The sequence below is a fragment of the Lampris incognitus genome, chromosome 15 (assembly GCF_029633865.1).
Source record: "Lampris incognitus isolate fLamInc1 chromosome 15, fLamInc1.hap2, whole genome shotgun sequence".
Lineage (NCBI taxonomy): Eukaryota > Metazoa > Chordata > Actinopteri > Lampriformes > Lampridae > Lampris > Lampris incognitus.
In genome coordinates, this window is record NC_079225.1 from 42,268,243 (window position 1) to 42,292,126 (window position 23,884).

Consider the following 23,884-nt stretch of genomic DNA (forward strand, 5'->3'; position numbering starts at 1 on the left):
TATTCCGTTGCCTACCAAATCGGGGATCGCCGGTTCGAATCCCCGTGTTACCTCCGGCTTGGTCGGGCGTCCCTACAGACACAATTGGCCGTGTCCACAGGTGGGAAGCCGGATGTGGGTGTGTGTCCTGGTCGCCGCACTAGCGCCTCCTCTGGTCGGTCGAGGCCCCTGTTCGGGGGGGGGGGGGATAGTGTGATCCTCCCACGCGCTACGTCCCCCTGGGGAAACTCCTCACTGTCAGGTGAAAAGAAGCGGCTGGCGACTCCACTCCACATGTATGGGAGCAGGCATGTTATAAGTTGTTATTACTGCGTTATAATGCACTAATGAATGGGTTATTAACCATTCATGAAGTAACGAGTGACGACACAGACACAAGACTACGTCTCGTTGTAACGTGTTACCCGGACGACCCTCAGACCAGAGCAGCTCGTGAATCCACTGAACTCTTCTGACCCGCGAGGGACTCCTGACCCCTGATACCACCCCACACACCCACCTTGATAAGCTCTGTGTGTGTGTGTGTGTGTGTGTGTGTGTGTGTGTGTGTGTGTGTGTGTGACTCTGCAGCAGAACAAGAACTCTGCTTCACATGAAACCCTAGGAGCGACGGGCGGCGGTGAAATCTAATAAAGACCCCCATAACTCAATAAAGGCTGGGTTGTGAGCGTGACTGTAAATGATACGGCCTCGGCTGAACGTCGTCCCCGGGCTGGGGGAGATGTGGCGGGGAACACAGAGAGAGGGTTACCACTCTGTTTGAGTTAACCGCTTCTTTGGAGATTAGGTAACCCCTCGCCGGGGAAGTAGTAGATGACAGCCTCCTACTACTACCCCCTCCCCCCCCCCAACACACACACACACACACACCATCCAGCCCCCCCCCCCACCCCTGGGCTCTGATGTGGCCTGTTTGTCAAATCTTGAATCCTGGAAGAGCTCCAGTGTGTGTGTGTGTGTGTGTGTGTGTGTGTGAGAGAGAGAGAACGGAAGACGCGACAGAGCTAAAAACAAGAGAAAAAGCCAGTGAAAGAAACTTCCAGAGTGTATGAATGATGAGACTGTGAGGGAGAACGGGAGAGAGAGTAAAAGAGAGAGAACGAGAATGAAAGAGACAGAAAAAGTAAATTCAGCAAGAGAAAGAAAAAGTGAGAGAGTGGAAGGAAGGAAGGAAGGAAGGAAGGAAGGAAGGAAGGAAGGAAGGACGGAAGGAAGGAAGGAAGGAAGGAAGGAAGGAAGGAAGGAAGGACGGACGGAAGGAAGGAAGGAAGGAAGGAAGGAAGGAAGGAAGGAAGGAAGGAAGGAAGGCAGGAAGGAAGGAAGGAAGGAAGGAAGGAAGGAAGGAAGGAAGGAAGGAAGGAAGGAAGGAAGGAAGAGTGTTGGGAGCCAGCGTTAGGATGACATGTGCCGTTCTCATCCTCACCTGTGCGACTGTTGCCCCAGCAAACAGCAGAAGAAGAAAGCTGGCGGCGGTTTGTGTGCGACTGTCGCCGCAGCAAACAGCAGAAGAAGAAAGATGGCGGCGGTTCGTGTGCGACTGTTGCCGCAGTAAACAGCAGAAGAAGAAAGCTGGCGGCGGTTTGTGTGGAGCCATCAGGCGACTGTTGCCGCAGCAAACAGCAGAAGAAGAAAGATGGCGGCGGTTCGTGTGCGACTGTTGCCGCAGCAAACAGCGGAAGAAGAAAGATGGCGGCGGTTTGTGTGGAGCCATCAGGCGACTGTTGCCGCAGCAAACAGCAGAAGAAGAAACCTGGCGGCGGTTTGTGTGCGACTGTTGCCGCAGCAAACAGCAGAAGAAGAAAGATGGCGACGGTTTGTGTGGAGCCACCAGGCGACTGTTGCCGCAGCAAACAGCTGAAGAAGAAAGCTGGCGGCGGTTCGTGTGCGACTGTTGCCGCAGCAAACAGCAGAAGAAGAAAGATGGCGGCGGTTCGTGTGCGACTGTTGCCGCAGCAAACAGCAGAAGAAGAAAGATGGCGGCGGTTTGTGTGCGACTGTTGCCGCAGCAAACAGCAGAAGAAGAAAGATGGCGGCGGTTCGTGTGCGACTGTTGCCGCAGCAAACAGCAGAAGAAGAAAGATGGCGGCGGTTCGTGTGCGACTGTTGCCGCAGCAAACAGCAGAAGAAGAAAGATGGCGGCGGTTTGTGTGGAGCCATCAGGCGACTGTTGCCGCAGCAAACAGCTGAAGAAGAAAGATGGCGGCGGTTCGTGTGCGACTGTTGCCGCAGCAAACAGCAGAAGAAGAAAGATGGCGGCGGTTCGTGTGCGACTGTTGCCGCAGCAAACAGCAGAAGAAGAAAGATGGCGGCGGTTTGTGTGCGACTGTTGCCGCAGCAAACAGCAGAAGAAGAAAGATGGCGGCGGTTCGTGTGCGACTGTTGCCGCAGCAAACAGCAGAAGAAGAAAGATGGCGGCGGTTCGTGTGCGACTGTTGCCGCAGCAAACAGCAGAAGAAGAAAGATGGCGGCGGTTTGTGTGGAGCCATCAGGCGACTGTTGCCGCAGCAAACAGCAGAAGAAGAAAGATGGCGGCAGTTCGAATGCGACTGTTGCCGCAGCAAACAGCGGAAGAAGAAAGATGGCGGCGGTTCGTGTGCGACTGTTGCCGCAGAAAACAGCAGAAGAAGAAAGATGGCGGCGGTTTGTGTGGAGCCACCAGGCGACTGTTGCCGCAGCAAACAGCAGAAGAAGAAAGATGGCGGTGGTTCGTGTGCGACTGTTGCCGCAGCAAACAGCAGAAGAAGAAAGATGGCGGCGGTTCGTGTGCGACTGTTGCCGCAGCAAACAGCAGAAGAAGAAAGACGGCGGCGGTTCGTGTGCGACTGTTGCCGCAGCAAACAGCAGAAGAAGAAAGATGGCGGCGGTATGTGTGGAGCCATCAGGCGACTGTTGCCGCAGCAAACAGCGGAAGAAGAAAGATGGCGGCGGTTCGTGTGCGACTGTTGCCGCAGCAAACAGCAGAAGAAGAAAGATGGCGGCGGTTTGTGTGGAGCCACCAGGCGACTGTTGCCGCAGCAAACAGCAGAAGAAGAAAGATGGCGGCAGTTTGTGTGGAGCCATCAGGCGACTGTTGCCGCAGCTAACAGCAGAAGAAGAAAGATGGCGGCGGTTTGTGTGGAGCCACCAGGCGACGTGAGGAACGGAGAGGCGGTGGGGGGGAGGAACGGAGAGGCGGTGGGGGTGAGGGTGGGGGTGAGGAGCGCCGCTTCACAGCGCCGTCCCGAAGAGAGACAGACGACTCGCTGTCTGCGCAGGCAGGCCTCCCAAACGCCTCCTGGCAGCTCCGACTGGAAGCAAACAGCGCGCGTCCCTCAGGTCCGGTCTGTTTGCCAGGCCGGTACCAGTCTGCAGGACCACAGCGCGGCTCGTGCCAATGCCTTTCCCCCCCCCCTTCTTCCAACAATCAGCCAGGTCTAATATTTACTTTTCAAAGGGGGCAATTTATGCTTTTATTGGGCGGTGTTAAGGACGGGGGCTGTGCAGCGCAGATCCTGGTCTGCGTCGTAGTCCAGGATGTTGTGCTACGCGGTGCACGCTCAACCGCTTCAGCCCCTAGGGAATCCCAACGTCTCGTTTTTGGCAGAGCCCCTCCCCCCCGACCCTCCCTGCCCCCTTGCCCCCTCCCCCCCGGGGGGTCGACCTGCACAGCGAGGCGGCTCTCCGGCCCACATGTGGAATCCATCTTGTGCCGGGCCCCAGAAACAGAACCAGAGACAGGTCGAAGATGCCGATCCGAGCGCGGCTTCCCGGTCTCTTGGGAGCTGGTTTTTGCTGAAAGGTTACGGCAAGGACAACAGCGCGCGCGGCGCGCGCATACGTGCCTGTTTGCGCTTGGCGTGAGCGTGTTGACTTCAGCCATGTGTATTTTGCGGATGTGCGGGAATGTGCGTGCTTGTGTGTGTGAGTAAAGAGTGTGTGTGTGTGTGTGTGTGTGTGTGTGTGTGTGTGTGTGTGTGTGTGTGTGTGTGTGTGTGTGTGTGTCACGTCCATACTTTGACTTGCTACATGTACATAATCCAGCAAACTGCTTCTTTTAGATGGGCCAGGAGTCGGTCTCAGGGCTTGCCAAAGGGCCGACTGCGCCAGACCCCCCCCCCCACACACACACACACAAAAGCACACACACAAGCATGCACGCGTGCACACACACACCCCCCCCCCCACACACACACACACACAAACTACAAAAACCCCAAGCGATTGGGAAGGACTGCCGATTCCCGGAACCAGCACTCTGCCATCAGTAGTTTATGATTAACAAACAGCCTCTCTCTCTCTCCCTCTCTCTTTCTCCCCCCCTCCTCCCCCCTCTCACCACAGACTAGACTGCTCCGCTTGGTTGCACAGCAGTTTCATTATTCTTATTTCTATGGGTTTTTTTTTTGTTTTTTGTTTTTTTGCAGGTTTGGTTTGCATCATTTGCACGGATCAGAGGTCGTTGCACGGATCAGAGGTCGTTGCACGGATCAGAGGTCGTTGCACGGATCAGAGGTCATTGCACGGATCAGGGGTCGTTGCACGGATCAGAGGTCGTTGCACGGATCCAGAGATTGTTGCACGGATCCAGAGATTGTTGCACGGATTCAGAGGTCGTTGCACGGATCCAGAGGTCGTTGCACGGATCAAGAGGTCGTTGCACGGGTCCAGAGGTCGTTGCACAGATCCAGAGGTCGTTGCACGGATCAGAGGTCGTTGCACGGATCCAGAGATCGTTGCACAGATCCAGAGGTCGTTGCACGGATCCAGAGGTCGTTGCACGGATCCAGAGGTCGTCGCACGGATCAGAGGTCGTTGCACGGATCAGAGGTCGTTGCACGGATCAGAGGTCGTTGCACGGATCCAGAGGTCGTTGCACGGATCCAGAGGTCGTCGCACGGATCAGAGGTCGTTGCACAGATCCAGAGGTCGTTGCACGGGTCCAGAGGTCGTTGCACGGGTCCAGAGGTCGTTGCACAGATCCAGAGGTCGTTGCACGGATCCAGAGGTCGTTGCACGGATCAGAGGTCGTTGCACAGATCCAGAGATCGTGGCACGGATCCAGAGGTCGTTGCACAGATCCAGAGGTCGTTGCACGGATCAGAGGTCGTTGCACAGATCCAGAGGTCGTTGCACAGATCCAGAGGTCGTTGCACAGATCCAGAGGTCGTTGCGTTAAAACAAAGGACGCTGGTGCAGAGGCAGGACAGCCAGAGACGACCTGCCGCTGAACGTTTTACTGAAGCCTTTTTTCTTCATCTCTCTACAGTTGCGTCCACTGGTCTGGTCTGACTCCGGACTCGACCAGGGTGGATGTACTGAGAGAGCAGCGAGGTCAGTGTGAGGTCAGTGTGAGGTCAGTGAGTGTGATCAGTGTGTCCGTGTAGGTCCACGGAGAGAGACAACAACACCTTTGCTGTCTGCAGGAAACGCACACCGGGGTCAAAGACAACGAAAGATACCGAAACATCAAAGGCAGTATGAATGTTTGTGTTTGTGACCTCGAACAGGCTTTCTCAGACGTGTCAGATAGCAACTCCGATGATCTGTTATCGCAAAACAACAAATAGTCCCAGTCCTCGTTTCTGATTGGTTGAGTCAAGTTCCAAAGCTGTTGTAAAGTACCGTGTATATATACCTGTCAATCATTTTTTTTTTGGCAAAGCACTTGTACAATTAAAAATCCATAACTCTGGGGTGTTATGGTGATCTACTCCGTTGCCTACCAACACGGGGATCGCTGGTTCGAATCCCCGTGCTGCACCCGGCTTGGTCGGGCGTCCCTTCAGACACAATTGGCAGTGTCTGCGGGTGGGAAGCCGGATGTGTGTATGTGTCCTGGTTGCTAAACTACGGCCTCCTCTGGTCGGTCGGTTGGGGCGCCTGTTGAGGGGAGAGGAGAGGAGAGGGGAAGAGAGGAGAGGAGAGGAGAGGAGGGGAGGGGAGAGGAGAGGAGAGGAGAGGGGAGAGGAGAGGAGAGGAGAGGAGGAGGGGAGGAGAGGAGAGGAGAGGAGAGGAGGGGAGGAGAGGAGGGGAGAGGAGAGGAGAGGAGAGGAGAGGGGAGGAGAGGAGAGGGGAGGGGAGGGAGGAGAGGAGAGGAGAGGAGAGGAGAGGAGAGGAGAGGAGAGGAGAGGAGAGGAGGAGAGGAGAGGAGAGGAGAGGGGAGGAGAGGGGAGGAGAGGGGAGGAGAGGAGAGGAGAGGAGGGGAGGGGAGGAGAGGAGAGGAGGAGAGGAGAGGGGAGGGGAGGGGAGGAGAGGAGAGGAGAGGGGAGGAGAGGAGAGGAGAGGAGAGGAGAGGAGGGGAGGGGAGAGGAGGAATAGCGTGATCCTCCCACGTGCTACGTCCCCCTGGTGAAACTCCTCACTGTCAGGTGAAAAGAAGCGGCTGGCGACTCCACATGTATGGGAGGAGACACGTGGTAGTCTGCAGCCCTCCCCGGATCGGCAGAGAGGGGTGGAGCAGTGACCGGGACGGCAATCGGGGGGGGGGGGGGAAAGGGGGGAAATCCCCCCAAAAAAGACAAAAAAAATCCATAACACTGTTTGGATGAATGACGGATCGGATGAGGTTTGTTCTGGAGTATTTTTGGTGTACACAGATGCAGAAAAACGTGTTTGCGCAGACATTTGTGCGCACACGTATAAAGAAGCCAAGACCAGTGGGTGTGGGTGCCTGTACCCACGCATACAAGTGTGTGCACATAAACAAGTCGTGTGAGTGCGTCCGCCGCCGCCACAGACAGAAAAAGCGCACACCCCCTACATACAGATTTAGACTAATAGCCTCAAAACATCCTCTGCTACAGGTCCTCTATTTAACTTTCTAATCAATTTGATATTCTGAGACAATCACGGTCTCCCCCCCCCCCCCCTCCTGTAAAACGGCATAAACATCTGATATAAAAGGCCTATTGTGTTATCTGACGTCAAATGTCGTGAACGGGAAGTGCACAAATCACACCGGGGCAGGATGTTTTCATATTTTTTTTTTTGCCATCGCCGGGCGGTTGGCTCTCAGAGAACTCACGCTGTTTCTGGGGCTCTGGAGGAAAGTGATCTGGAGGCGTCTCGGGCAGCCGAGGCGCAACTCTGAGGCGGGTTAAAGCCACGCCACGGCGAGCGCTCAGCGGGTCACGGCCTCTGGCAGGCGTTTACTGTAACACGGCTGCTCCAACCTTTACAGATACGTGATACCAGACTTCTTTTTTTTCCCCCCCTTTAACCTGGTTCTCGGGCTGAGCCTGCGTGGGGCCGGGTTAATGATTTGCTTTGGGCTCGCTCCAGCAGGTAAAGGGGAAGCATTAATTGGGGCACAGCCGGCTGTGGGAGGTAAAACCAGTCGACGAAGCGTCCTGTAATGGTGCGCATGTGTTGGCTTGGGCCTTAGAAGGCTCACGACGGCTCTATCGTCGAAAGCTCTTTGTGATTAGGCCTACAAACGAAGCCCCCGGGTGCTTTGGCGGAGCTACGGCCCACGGCACAGGACTGTGGCTTTACTGGGCAGCACCTAGTTGGGAATTTGGGTAAACGTGTGTGAAGCATTCCTATACTATCTGATACTTGTGTTTGCCTGTGAGCCAACCACCATTAACCCTGGTAGAACAAGGCGTTGAACCAAATGTGCAGGATTGCCCCTGAAGTCAAGTCAGTCTTATTTGTATAGTCAGAAATTACAAATGTCTCTCAGTGGGCTTTACAGCAACACAGCATCCTGTGCTTGGATCCTGTTTGACTTTGGTCCCATCGAGACAAAGCGGCATAACCGTCAACAGCAGCTAAACCCTACACAACTTTTGTGAGTTTGCTACCATCTAAAGGTGAAAAACCCGTCTGAATGCTGAAGTGGTGTATGCATAGCAGGATATATTAACGATGGCCGTGTTCGATTTCGGTGTGCTTATCAGCCAGCATTGGCAAAACTAAAGGTCACATTACTACGTACTTTATGCTACTTAGCCGTACTATCTTCCAACATACTGTTAGTATGTGAATAAAAATGGCTGTTCAAACACATGACTTCATTATAGAGCTGCAGCACTTCCTTGCTACTCTTTGTGGGTTAACTATGATATGCTGCATATAAACTTCCACTGGTGTGGTGACCCACATCTTTTTTTAAACATACAGCTACTACTACTACTACTACTACCTTCTGCTTAGCAAAATGAAAAGTAATACTCACATTTAAACACTTCCACTGTTCCGCTATTTGGGCTATTTGTGGTTTCTGTCATTGTTGGTTGTTGTAGAGAAGCGCCGCAGTGCATTGTGGGTAGTGGCTCTCTGGCTGTTGTATGACATTTGGGTATTTTTCGCATACTATTTGATGCATACCATGGTTTGGGGCATGCTAAAAACACCCATATGCTATTTTGGTGTACTAAACAGTATGCTTGTATGCGATTTCGGATGCAGCCACTGATTCAGATTCAGGCAACTTTATGTATCCCAGAAGGGCAATTCAGTAAGATTTCAATCAAATTAAATTGTTTTTTTCAGTGAAATAATTCAATACAAATAAGCAAACATTGACATTCAGTAAAATTCAGAATTCAATAAAAATAAGCAAACATTTGACAGCTGTCCATGTTTGCTTATTGCCACAGCGAAATCAACCACGCCCATCATTAATGTTATTAGCTGCTGCTATGTTTATCCTGCTACACCAACGTCACTTTATCCCAAGATCAGCTCAGCATTAAAACGAAAGCATTAAAAGAAGACGTGATCAGGGAAGGGCCTTGAGCAAATTTTTTGCCATGCTCTCATCGTCTCCATAGAAACAGAATCGATAAATACCTCGGTTCTCTACTGGCCGGTAGATACAACTCACTAGCCAGCCTCACTATTCCACTGGCTATCTGGACTTAAAGAGGACCATGGCAGCTCCAAACAGGTGCTGGTAACCTGCCTGGCAGAGGAAGTCATTCCAGCCACAGTCCCAACTTTACAGGATTTGATTGCCTGGTTGCTGGTGACCACTGCCTTCCCAGAATGCACCAGTAGAGTTCATCAAGAAGTTCTTGCCGGGGTAGTGGTGAGGCCTGTTTGTTTATGAGGCTGAAGAAAATAGACACATGTATTGTGAAATCCGGAGCGTTTAGTTTGGCTGGCCAAGCAAGAGAGCAAGGTCCATTGTCTGTCTGAGCTGAGCGAGAGAGCAAGGGAGAGAGGGGGGGGGGAGAGAGATGGGTGGGTGGGGGTTCACTGCTCTCAGATTGTACATGAGAAAATTTCCCTCCTATCATTTCGATGAATGACGGTCCCGTTTTAGCACAGCAAAATGCTTGTGGCTATTGGGAAACAATGCGGTGCGGCGAAACGGACTTCTTCAATCACACGAAGGGCAGAAGAACTCTGCTTTTACACTGTTGTACTCAGCGTTATGCTTCAAGTCCCAGCTACCTTGACTAGCATTGTATTAAAGATCACCATCCCCAATGCCAATAGTTTATTTTGGGCCCTATTTAAGGTGACAGGCGGAGCAGAGTTTACCACACCAGACAATGTGATAAGCTTATCACATTGTCTTATTGCAATAAGACAAGCTGAAAAAGGTTGTAAAATTTCAAGTCAAATACTCGCAAAATGCTCAAATATTTGAAAAGAAAGTTAATTTAGTTATCTGTGAAAGTGCACTAAAAATCTGACCTATCTTTGTTGTCCCAATGTGGTTAACCCCACCCACCTGCTAGTCAAGATGAGTGAAACCAGACATACATTATATGTATGTCTGGTTTCACTTTTATACATCTATCTAGCTGTCTGTCTATCTATCTATCTATCTATCTATCTATCTATCTATCTATCTATCTATCTATCTATCTATCTATCTATATATATATAACATGACATCTATCTTAATATTCCGCTTCTCGTTTGTTGAGCACTTTTATCTACACCTATTAAGATAGATGTAGGGAAAGAACTTTAATGCATTTCAGTACAAGCTTGTTTGGTGCGTCTCTCACTCATCAGTTGCCAATGTGATTAAAAAAATATATACATAATATATATATCATTAAGCTGGTGAAAATCAAGAGGGGGATAAAGGGATAAACTTGAATAGCTAGGTAAGGAACGGTTGCTCATTCTTGACTTTTTTCCACATTCTGTGAGTGTGTACTCTGAACAACCACATCTAGAAATGCATCAGATCTAAAAACCAAGTCAGTCAAAGGTCAAAGGAGTGGGAGTAAAATGCCAAGTGGTGTTGTGATGTCTCAGACTGAAGACAGCCTGCTCCTGTGGCGTACTACTGATACCTATGAGATGTACAGTACGCTGACCTCAGTGAACCGCTGGCTGGTTGTCACTGTAATGAGCAGGGATTCGGCTTTGTTGATATCAGGCCTTCTTTCTGGGGCCGCCCTTACCTGCTGGAAGCAGACGGCCTCCACCCTACTGGGGGACGGCGCCACTCTTTTGTCTAGCGATATAGATAGCGATCTACGTTTAGTTTGACACTAGGGACTTATCATTCAGCAGGTTGCAGGTGATTAGAGAGTCTGCTAGGTTTAAATCTAGTGCAGCTGCTGAGTCAGCTAATTTAGCTAATGTGTCTAGTCAAGGATCTTCTCATTAGACTGACAGCTTGGTCTAGAACATTGACACCATCTCACTACCCTGCTGTACTGCTACCAAGCTCTCCTTTCCTAAATCACAATAATCTAATAATCATTCCTACAACTGGTGGTGGTGAAATGTGCAATGAAGTACCTAATAACCTACAGAACCAAACACCTAATGTTATCAAAAGTGTGACCACACATCGTAGCGTAGGTCTTCAAAATTGTCAACAAGGTGTCTAATTCCAATTAATTTTTCATCTAGTGGTGGCTCTACAGCTCTGCCTGCTACTGATCACTTCAACAAGATGGTTAAATTTGGTTTCATAAATATCAGATCATTGTCTAAAAGCCCGACAAATAAATGATTTGATTCTTGAACACAGTTTCGATATGATTGGATTATGTGAAACATGGCTGAAACCAAATGTTTTCCTTCCCTTAAATGAAGCTTCCCCACCTGTCTATACTTATGCCCATGTAGCTCAGGCAAATAAACAAGGTGGGGGTGTCACCTTAATATATGTCTATTTTCAATTTGACTTTTAAAAATGAAATGAAATTCAACTCATTTGAGGCTCTTATTCTAAGTCCATCACCTTCAGCCATGAACAAACTCTGCTCAGTCCAGATTGTGATACTCCATCGACCTCCTGGCCCTTACTATTTCTTGAATAATTTGAAGAAATTGTCTCAGGTCTTGTTACTCATTCTGATGAGATTCTAATTCTTGGCGATTTCAATATTAATCTGAATAAGGCTGCGGCTCCTGCAAGTAAAGCCTTGCAGTGGTAACACCCTTGATTTGGTTTTATCTAAAGGGATAGCTGTTTTTGATGTGGATGTCTTGCCAACCACATCCACTGTGTCAGATCATTTTCTCGTTAAATTTGAAGCATCATTGGCCAATACCACAAAGCATTGTTCCCAGCAGTATTAAGACAGCTGTGGTCAAACCTCTACTTAAGAAACCGCACCTCTGTCAAGGGTCTCTTAATAACTATTGACCAGTTTCCAATCAACCATTCTTTTCTAAAGTACTAGAAAAAACTATCTATATGAACCTTTTTAACTGGCTTTCAGGGCCTGTCATTCTGGACTCCACCCTCTAATTCCAGTCCCACATCAAATCCATTACCAAATCTGCTTTCTTTCACCTCAAAAACCTCTCCAGACTCTGGCCATGACTCTCAGGCTTCGTGGCAGAGACCCTCATCCACGCCTCCATCACCTCCTATCTGGATTATTGCAATGGCGTCCTGTCTGGGGCACCTAGCACAACCTTAGGCAGGCTTCTTCAGTATGTACAGAATTCAGCTGCCAGGGCGCTCACCCGCACCATGCCTTGGTAAAACATCACTCCCACCCTTGTCCACCTTCACTGGCTCCCAGTCAAATCCCACATTTCTTATAAAATCCTCCTCCTCGCCTATAAATCCCTCCATGCTCTTACCCCCCAGTACCTACTAGACATCCTCAACCCCTATATTCCATCCCAGAATTTATGGTTCGCAGACACGGACTAGCTTTCCATCCTTTCCAGCCTGAAGATTTTTGGGGATAGAGTCTTTAGTGTGGCAACCCACACCCTTTGGAACTCTATTCCAGCAGAGATCCACAACGCTGCTTCTTTGGACAACTTTAAAAGACTACTGAAAACCTACCTTTTTACTAGGGCCTATGGTCTGTAGTCTTTTGGACTTTGTTTTAATATTTTTTTCTTGTTGTATTGCTGTAAAGCCCACTGAGGCAAATTTGTAATTTGTGATATTGGGCTATACAAATAAAATTGACTTGACTTGACTTGACTTGACTTCTTAATTACTCTAAAGCATCCTTGGGTTCCTTGAAAGGTGCTATACAAAACTAAGTTGTTGTTTTGGGGTCTCAGACACACAGTGTCTGCTATAATAATATTACATTGGAATTCTCTGACGTTAATTATGGCATACCTCAGGGCTAGGTTATTGGCCATCTACTTTTCTCTCTTGATATTTCGTCTATTGGCTAAATTATACGCAGTCATGGAATACATTTCCATTGCTATGCGGATGCCCAATTATACCTTTCTGATCTCCTTAAACCGTATATTCCATCTCGAGCGCTCTGCTTTCAAAATACAGGGCTCCTGTGTGTACCAAAAATTAAAAACAACCCTTAGGTTGTTGTGAGGAGGGTGTGTGGACACCCAGCAGGACTAAAAACAAAACCAATCTATTCTCTTCTCTCACATGTTATTCTCTCTCTGAATAATGTCTCTTCCTGTCTTTTCCCGTATATGTGAATGGTGTGATGTGAGTCTCCCCTGTGTGCATGTGTAGTCTGTCCTCCTGTCAGGTCTACATGGTGATCGTGGTCACGTGGCTCAGGTCCTGGGCTTTTTCGGTGGCATCTGGACACTGCTTGGCATTCTCCTCATCATATTCTCCATATATTTTATAATTCCATTACAATTCTGTTATGCTCTTTCAATGTTGTGTTCTATAAATTGTATTTTATTCTGTACGCACAACATGCATTGCAGGTTCGTCCGTCTTGGGAGAGAGATCCGTCCTTTGTTGCTCTCTGTGAGTTTTCTTTCCATTTTTTCTCCCTGTTAAAGGTTTTTTTTTTTTTAGGGGGTTGTTCCTTATCCGATGCGAGGGTCTAAGGACAGGATGTTGTGTTGCTGTAAATCCCCCTGAGGCAAATTTGTGATATTGCGCTATACAAATAAAATGGACTTGACTCGACTACTATCTAATACAAATAAAAGAATAAAGCCATTCTGAGTTCAGAACGCCGGGCAAAAAAAGCCCCCCAAAAAACTAGCCCTGCTTCGGATAACAGCTATTGTATAAACATTTCGTCATTCATGTCAGGAAACAGGCGAGGAAGTGGGCCAGAGTGGCGCCCGGGTAGCGTAGTGGTCTATTCCGTCGCCTACCAACACGGGGGTCGGCGGTTCGAATCCCCGTGTTACCTCTGGCTTGGTCGGGCGTCTCTACAGACACAACTAGCCGTGTCTGCGGGTGGGAAGCCGGATGTGAAGAGTAGAGTAATTGGCCGAGTACAATTGGGGGAGAAGAAGGGGGGAGGAAAAAAAAAGTGGGCTGGAGTGTGACGTCATCACTGACCATGGGGTTTCAAAACAACTTTCCCAAAAGTGTTAGAATGTTGCCTCCTTTTTTTTCCTTTTTTTTTTAAGGGACCCTAACCGGGGCCGCCATTGTCCGGCAGCAACATTAGCCGGCGACCGACCCCGTGTGATCTCGAGGTGGGGGTGGTGGGTGGGGGGAGGTTGTTAACTTTCAACAGCTCACATATCGGAGATTGTTTACTTATCGGAGGAGGGTATTTGAATGCTTCTCCAAAGCCTTTGAGAAGAACTGGAAAGCCGACCCACGACCTGTTGTTTTGGGTGCCACGAGAGTGAAAGTATGAAACTCCCGCCATTTTACTTGGTGTGGCTGCAGGGACAACACCATTCTGCTTCTGTGGACGTCAGACTATCGCCAGCATATGGTATGTGGATAAGAGAGCTGATGAATGTGGTGCACTTAGAAAGGCTGCCCAGACAGCGTCCGGATGTGGGCCGCTTCAGGCAGTGATGCGGCACTGATGGCCTTCTTCTGGCCCTGACAAAATGGATGTGAGCCTGAAGTGGCCCACATGTGCAATAGCAAATACGGCCCAAATGTGCCAAATCAAATGTGGGCCTTTTCTGGCAAAGATGCGGTGCTCTCGGCAACACGTTATCCGGATGTGACCCCGAAGTGCCCCGTGTGGTAAATGGTGAATATGGCCCAAATATCACAAAACAAATATGGGCCACCTTTGGCCCATATTTGGCATTGGTATGGCTTGGTTCTGGCCCAGATCTGGCAAACAGGAGCGGACCGCCCAAGTGCCGCCATTCCACGCGGTACGTGGGCCGGATGAGAGTGTGGGGTGTGGGACGGGTCCGGCCCACAGCAGTTTTGGTATCCGGGTATGGTTCTCTAACGAGAACGAGACTCGGAACGTTTCTCAGAATTTGGAGGGAAATATTGGCGAAGGTACTCACGGCTGATCAGAGTGAACTGAAAATCCTAAAACAAAGGTTAGAAAACCTTCAGCAGCTCTATAAATGTCTTATCAGGGTGGGCCTGTATATATGTGTGTGTGTGTGCGTGCACGCATAAGCGTGTTCAGCACAAATATCTGCCCCAGAAACCTTTGACCCCGGCGAAACCACTCACTGCCGTATCCGAGGCAACCCCCCGTGAGGGCGGCAGCCGTGTTGAGGGATATTGCGTGACCCCGGGGGCTATTTCTGGTTATTGGATATTTGCTCCCGCCATGAGCTGATAGGCATTTATGAGCTCAGGCCGGCAGAGAGAATGAATCCTGCAGTGGCCGGGCCGGTGTGTGTGTGTGTGTGTGTGTGTGTGTGTGTGTGTGTGTGTGTGTGTGTGTGTGTGTGTGCCCTCAGCAGGGCTGCAGCATGGCTCCGAACGTAAAAAGTCATGTTCACCCGTCGAGGTCAAAAATCCCCAGCGGCAGGGTGGCGCGGCGGTCTGTTCCGTTGCCTGCCAACATGGGGATCACCGGTTCGAATCCCCGTGTTACCTCCGGCGTCCCTACAGACTCAACTGGCCGCGTCTGTCTGCGGGTGGGAAGCCGGATGTGGGTGCGTGTTGGTCGCCGCACTAGCGCCTCCTCTGGTCGGTCGGGGTGCCCGTTCGGGGGGGGGGGGACTAGCGTGATCCTCCCACGCGCTGCGTCCCCCTGGTGAAACTCCTCACCTGTGACGTCGTGTGGTTGTATTTTGTGACGTGAGCTGACTGGCGGTGGCTCGGCGCCAAGCCACCGGGGCCATCCACACTCCCTCGCTGGGAAGCACTGCGGGCTAACGCCGGGACTCAACCCCGGACGTCACGCTGAGACAGCTGATCACAGAGCTTCCCCTCGTCTACCCAGAAGGCCAAGCATCCAGCAGGTCGGCTCACATGTAACCAGCTGGCATCGCACAGCGCTACATAGTAATCAGATCATACGAGTACTACATGAAGTAGTAGTAGTATATTTACCACATAGTAATCATATCATACTAGTACTTCATGAAGTAGTAGTAGTATATGTACCACATAGTAATCATATCATACTAGTACTATATGAAGTAGTAGTAGTAGTATATGTACCACATACTAACCATATCATACTAGTACTATATGAAGTAGTAGTAGTAGTATATGTACCACATACTAACCATATCATACTAGTACTACATGAAGTAGTAGTAGTATATTTACCACATAGTAATCATATCATACTAGTACTATATGAAGTAGTAGTAATATATTTACCAACTAGTAATCAGATCATACTAGTACTACATGAAGTAGTAGTAGTAGTATATGTACCACATAGTAATCATATCATACTAGTACTATATGAAGTAGTAGTAGTAGTAGTATATTTACCACATAGTAATCATATCATACTAGTACTATATGAAGTAGTAGTAGTAGTATATGTACCACATAGTAATCATATCATACTAGTACTACATGAAGTAGTAGTAGTATATGTACCACATAGTAATCATATCATACTAGTACTATATGAAGTAGTAGTAATATATTTACCAACTAGTAATCAGATCATACTAGTACTACATGAAGTAGTAGTAGTAGTATATGTACCACATAGTAATCATATCATACTAGTACTATATGAAGTAGTAGTAGTAGTAGTATATTTACCACATAGTAATCATATCATACTAGTACTACATGAAGTAGTAGTAGTAGTATATGTACCACATAGTAATCATATCATACTAGTACTACATGAAGTAGTAGTAGTATATTTACTACATAGTAATCATATCATACTAGTACTATATGAAGTAGTAGTAGTAGTATATGTACCACATACTAACCATATCATACTAGTACTATATGAAGTAGTAGTAGTATATTTACCACATAGTAATCATATCATACTAGTACTATATGAAGTAGTAGTAGTATATGTACCACATAGTAATCATATCATACTAGTACTATATGAAGTAGTAGTAGTATATTTACCACATAGTAATCATATCATACTAGTACTATATGAAGTAGTAGTAGTATATTTACCACATAGTAATCATATCATACTAGTACTATATGAAGTAGTAGTAGTATATGTACCACATAGTAATCATATCATACTAGTACTATATGAAGTAGTAGTAGTATATTTACCACATAGTAATCATATCATACTAGTACTATATGAAGTAGTAGTAGTATATTTACCACATAGTAATCATATCATACTAGTACTACATGAAGTAGTAGTAGTATATTTACCACATAGTAATCATATCATACTAGTACTATATGAAGTAGTAGTAGTATATTTACCACATAGTAATCATATCATACTAGTACTATATGAAGTAGTAGTAGTAGTATATGTACCACATAGTAATCATATCATACTAGTACTACATGAAGTAGTAGTAGTATATTTACCACATAGTAATCATATCATACTAGTACTATATGAAGTAGTAGTAGTATATTTACCACATAGTAATCATATCATACTAGCACTATATGAAGTAGTAGTAGTATATTTACTACATAGTAATCATATCATAGTAGTACTATATGAAGTAGTAGTAGTAAGAGTAGTAGTAGTATATTTACTACATAGTAGTCATATCATAGCAGTATGTTATGAAGTAGTAGTATTTACTACATAGTAATCATATCATAGTAGTACTGTATGAAGTAGTAGTAGTATATTTACTACATAGTAATCATATCATAGTAGTAATATATGAGTAGTAGTAGCAAGAGTAGTAGTGGTATATTTACTACATAGTAATCATATCATAGTAGTACTGTATGAAGTAGTAGTAGTATATTTACTACATAGTAATCATATCATAGTAGTAGTATATGAAGTAGTAGTAGTAATCATATCATAGTAGTAATATATGAGTAGTAGTAGCAAGAGTAGTAGTGGTATATTTACTACATAGTAATCATATCATAGTAGTACTGTATGAAGTAGTAGTAGTATATTTACTACATAGTAATCATATCATAGTAGTACTGTATGAAGTAGTAGTAGTATATTTACTACATAGTAATCATATCATAGTAATACTATATGAAGTAGTAGTAGTATATTTACTACATAGTAATCATATCATAGTAGTACTGTATGAAGTAGTAGTAGTATATTTACTACATAGTAATCATATCATAGTAGTACTATATGAAGTAGTAGTAGTAAGAGTAGTAGTAGTATATTTACTACATAGTAGTCATATCATAGTAGTATTTTATGAAGTAGTAGTATTTACTACATAGTAATCATATCATAGTAGTACTGTATGAAGTAGTAGTATTATATTTACTACATAGTAATCATATCATAGTAGTAATATATGAAGTAGTAGTAGCAAGAGTAGTAGTGGTATATTTACTACATAGTAATCATATCATAGTAGTACTGTATGAAGTAGTAGTAGTATATTTACTACATAGTAATCATATCATAGTAGTAGTATATGAAGTAGTAGTAGTAAGAGTAGTAGTAGTATATTTGCTCATATAGTAGCCTAGAGTACATGCCATGGTGAGTGTATTTAGTGAGGTTGTTTATATCATTATGACGAGGTGAATGGGAGAATCACAGTTCAATAGCAACATGTTTTTTAGGTCAAATAATAATAATAATAATATAGTTTTTTGGTCAAATAATAATAATAATAATAATAACAATAATAATAATATACTTTTTTGGTCAAATAATAATAATAATAATAACAATAATAATAATATAGTTTTTTGGTCAAATAATAATAATAATAACAATAATAATCATATAGTTTTTTGGTCAAATAATAATAATAACAATAATAATAATATAGTTTTTTTGGTCAAATAATAATAATAATAACAATAATAATAATAATAATAATAATAATAACAATAATAATAATGTAGTTTTTTGGTCAAATAATAATAATAATAATAATAATATACTTTTTTGGTCAAATAATAATAATAATAATAATAATATAGTTTTTTGGTCAAATAATAATAATAATAATAATAACATAATAATAATAATAATAATAATAACAATAATAATCATATAGTTCTACGGATCCTTCCAGACACAGAATATAAAGTGCTGTGTGGACATTTTAAGAGGGAGAAAAACAAACAGGAAGATGATTATCACACAGCTACCGGGGAGCTCCAAAACAGAGCGAATAACAACACCTAACAGACCCTGAAGGTGACGCCGGTCGATAAAAGAGCGTTTTGAGAGGTGGTGTAGAAGAGGGCACGGGTGTGCCGGTCCAAACCAGTACCAGTTTACAAAACCCTTAGGCTGGCTCAGCAGCCTGCAGGCCTTGTGGAATCAGCAGCCTGCGGGCCTTGTGGAATCAGCAGCCTGCGGGCCTTGTGGAATCAGCAGCCTGCGGGCCTTGTGGAATCAGCAGCCTGCAGGCCTTGTGGAATCAGCAGCCTGCGGGCCTTGTGGAACCAGCAGCCTTTAGGCCTTGTGGAACCAGCAGCCTTTAGGCCTTGTGGAACCAGCAGCCTTTAGGCCTTGTGGAATCAGCAACCTGCAGGCCTTGTGGAATCAGCAGCCTGCGGGCCTTGTGGAATCAGCAGCCTGCGGGCCTTGTGGAATCAGCAGCCTTTAGGCCTTGTGGAATCAGCAGCCTGCAGGCCTTGTGGAATCAGCAACCTGCAGGCCTTGTGGAACCAGCAGCCTTTAGGCCTTGTGGAACCAGCAGCCTTTAGGCCTTGTGGAACCAGCAGCCTTTAGGCCTTGTGGAATCAGCAACCTGCAGGCCTTGTGGAATCAGCAGCCTGCGGGCCTTGTGGAATCAGCAGCCTGCAGGCCTTGTGGAATCAGCAACCTGCAGGCCTTGTGGAATCAGCAGCCTTTAGGCTGTCTCAGCAGCCTGCAGGCCTTGTGGAATCAGCAGCCTGTAGGCCTTGTGGAACCAGCAGCCTGTAGGCCTTGTGGAACCAGCAGCCTGTAGGCCTTGTGGAATCAGCAGCCTGTAGGCCTTGTGGAATCAGCAGCCTGCGGGCCTTGTGGAATCAGCAGCCTGTAGGCCTTGTGGAACCAGCAACCTGCAGGCCTTGTGGAATCAGCAGCCTGCAGGCCTTGTGGAACCAGCAGCCTGCAGGCCTGCAGAAGCACGGCTGGTCACCCAGCAGAGTCATGGGACACGGGACACGCCAGGTATGAGGCCCTCACACAGGAGCGCCCACTTGCCAAGGAGCTCGGACTCGTCCAGATTACAGTCGTCAAAGTCCAACATGTTCGATTTGATGGCGACGGCTCCGACTGGCTCGGTCAGACAGCGAGCGATGTGAATCTTCAAAACCCTTCACATCACAAGATAATAATAATAATAATAATAATAATAATAACAATAATAATCTGTATCACACAGACCCGTGCAGGCTCTCTAATAGGGGTGGGCTGTACTGACAAAATCAAACACCGCGTTGATATGAGTGCCTCAGCTCTGATAATGTGATCATGGTTTGGAGGATGATTATCGGTGCTTTCCCAAAATGAAAAGAAAAATGTTGATAAATGTTCATCAGATATGATGACCAAGCCGGTAGAGATATTTCCTTGTTCATATCAGTGTCACCATCTCCATTTTCCCTTTCTGTTCTAGCCCCCACCCTCCAAACAGGCCAGGCCGGTGTTATACCAAAATCTGTGATCCATCAGATTACGCTAACCTTCCGCTAAAACACTCCCTTTCAGCCGGGGGGTGTGGGGGTGTGGTTAAGAGTAGCATCTGGGGGGGGGGGGTGATCGAAATAGAGCATTTTAAGGGCAGGGGGTCCCATAATCTGATGGGTCACAGATTTTGGTGTGACACCGGCGAGTAGAGGTGTAACACAAAATTCTGGGCCCTGTACATAAGCAGTCTCTGTGGGCTCCTTTCCTCTTTTGTCTCTCAAGCGTCACTTTTCTGAGTTCTAGCATACTGTATATTATGTATGTATATTATGTTATTACTGTATATTATATATGTATATTATGTTATTACTGTATATTATATATGTATATTATGTTATTACTGTATATTATATATATGTATATTATGTTATTACTGTATATTATATATGTATATTATGTTATTACTGTATATTATATATGTATATTATGTTATTACTGTATATTATATACGTATATTATGTTATTACTGTATATTATATATGTATATTATGTTATTACTGTATATTATATATGTATATTATGTTATTACTGTATATTATATATGTATATTATGTTATTACTGTATATTATATATGTATATTATGTTATTACTGTATATTATATATGTATATTATGTTATTACTGTATATATGTATATTATTTTATTACTGTATATATGTATATTATGTTATTACTGTATATTATTTACAATCACAGTACATTAAACTACTTTAACCTAACTTAACCTAACCTTAACCTAACTTAACCTGAGTTAACCTAACTTCACTTAACCTTAACCTGAGTTAACCTAACTGAATCTAACTTAACTTGACCTAACTTAACCTAACTTAACTTAAACTAACTGAACCTGAGCTAACCTAATTTAACTTAACCTTAGCATGAGTTAACCTAACTGAACCTAACTTAACCTAACTTAACTTAACCTAACTTAACCTGAGTTAACCTAACCTAACTTAACCTTAACCTGAGTTAACGTAACTGAACCTAACCTAACTGAACCTAACTTAACCTTAGCATGAGTTAACCTAACTGAACCTAACTTAACCTAACTTAACTTAACCTAACTTAACCTGAGTTAACCTAACTTAACGTAACCTTAACCTGAGTTAACCTAACTGAACCTAACCTAACTGAACCTAACTTAACCTTAACCTGAGTTAACCTAACTGAACCTAACTTAACTGAACCTAACTTAACTTAACCTTAACCCGAGTTAACCTAACTGAACCTAACTTAACTGAACCTAACTTAACTTAACCTTAACCTGAGTTAACTTAACTGAACCTAACTTAACTGAACCTAACTTAACTTAACCTTAACCTGAGTTAACCTAACTGAACCTAACTTAACTTAACCTAACTGAACCTGAGTTAACCTAACTTAACTTAACCTTAACATGAGTTAACCTAACTGAACCTAACTTAACCTAACTTAACTTAACCTAACTGAACCTGACTTAACCTAACTTAACCTGAGTTAACCTAACTTAACCTAACTGAACCTAACAACCTAACTTCAACTTACCCTAACTGAACCTAACTTAACCTGAGTTAACCTAACTTAACTGAACTTAACCTAACTTAACCTGAGTTAACCTAACTTAGCCTAACTTAACTTAGCCTAACTTAACTTAACTTAAATATCTCGCAGTGATGGAAAAAATGTGCAGTATCACTTCAAACTGTGATGCATGTTAGGGTGCTGATGCTGACAGCCATGGTGTTTATTCCACAGTAAATGCCCCCTGCCGGGACGTCCTGTTTGCAAAGTCATTGAGTCCTTTAGTCTTCCCTCCCTTTTCTCTTCTGGACCCAGAGTTTGCTTTCTTCGGGAAAGACGTGACTCTGTGCTCGTGCTTGTATCAGCAGTCTCTCGCGACAGGACTAGATGAGCTGCATCGAGAGACGCTCGTGAGGGGCGGACTAAACCATTTTGCACCTTTTGTAAGGGGTGAGAGGGGCGCCGGGGAGGGGTGAGAGGGGCACCGGGGAGGGGTGAGAGGGGCCTCGGAGAGCCTCCACTGTTTTCTTTAAGTCCCTCAAACCGACGTATTGAGACAGTTTTAACCTGGTTATGACACTAATGAGTTAGAAATAAACATTTGTAAAGCAAAAACAAACTTTTGATTCCAGGCTTCCCGACCCCCCCCCCCCGGGCCCTGGTAGCCCCCCCCCTTCTGGGCCCTGGTACCCCCCCCCCACACTACAAGCGTGCCGGCAGGGGACACAGGCCCAGCTTCCTCAGATTGACATCTGGGAGAACGGCGTTCGTCACAAGCGTGAACGCCCCGTCAACATTCCTGAGAAGTGACAGCTCGCTCTCTGGCACGCCCTCCACCCGCTCCACCCGCTCCACCCACCAATTCCCTCTTTTTTCAACTCGTTCGCTCTGAGTCATTCAGTGTCTTCTGTCAAGTCTTTATTTCTCCAAAACGCTCCGCATCTCACCTTTCCATGAGCCAAGTTATGTCTCGCTCAACAGCCCTGTCTGTCTCTCTGAATCTGTCTCCCTCAACAGCCCTGTCTGTCTCTCTGACTCTGTCTCGCTCAACAGCCCTGTCTCTCTCTCTGACTCTGTCTCGCTCAACAGCCCTGTCTCTCTCTCTGAATCTGTCTCGCTCAACAGCCCTGTCTGTCTCTCTGACTCTTTCTCGCTCAGCAGGCCTGTCTCTCTCTCTGACTCTGTCTCGCTCAACAGCCCTGTCTCTCTCTCTGACTCTGTCTCGCTCAACAGCCCTGTCTCTCTCTCTGAATCTGTCTCGCTCAACAGCCCTGTCTCTCTTTCTGAATCTGTCTCGCTCAGCAGCCCTGTCTCTCTCTCTGAATCTGTCTCGCTCAACAGCCCTGTCTCTCTCTCTGAATCTGTCTCGCTCAACAGCCCTGTCTGGCTCTCTGACTCTGTCTCGCTCAGCAGCCCTGTCTCTCTCTCTGAATCTGTCTCGCTCAACAGCCCTGTCTGGCTCTCTGACTCTGTCTCGCTCAACAGCCCTGTCTCTCTCTCTGAATCTGTCTCGCTCAACAGCCCTGTCTGGCTCTCTGACTCTGTCTCGCTCAGCAGCCCTGTCTCTCTCTCTGAATCTGTCTCGCTCAACAGCCCTGTCTCTCTCTCTGAATCTGTCTCGCTCAGCAGCCCTGTCTCTCTCTCTGAATCTGTCTCGCTCAGCAGCCCTGTCTCTCTCTCTGAATCTGTCTCGCTCAGCAGCCCTGTCTGTCTCTCTGAATCTGTCTCCCTCAACAGCCCTGTCTCTCTCTCTGAAGCTGTCTCCCTCAACAGCCCTGTCTGTCTCTCTCTGAATCTGTCTCGCTCAACAGCCCTGTCTCTCTCTCTGAAGCTGTCTCGCTCAGCAGCCCTGTCTCTCTCTCTGACTCTGTCTCGCTCAACAGCCCTGTCTCTCTCTCTGAAGCTGTCCCGCTCAGCAGCCCTGTCTCTCTCTCTGAAGCTGTCTCCCTCAACAGCCCTGTCTCTCTCTCTGACTCTGTCTCGCTCAACAGCCCTGTCTGTCTCTCTGATTCTGTCTCGCTCAACAGCCCTGTCTCTCTCTCTGAATCTGTCTCGCTCAACAGCCCTGTCTGTCTCTC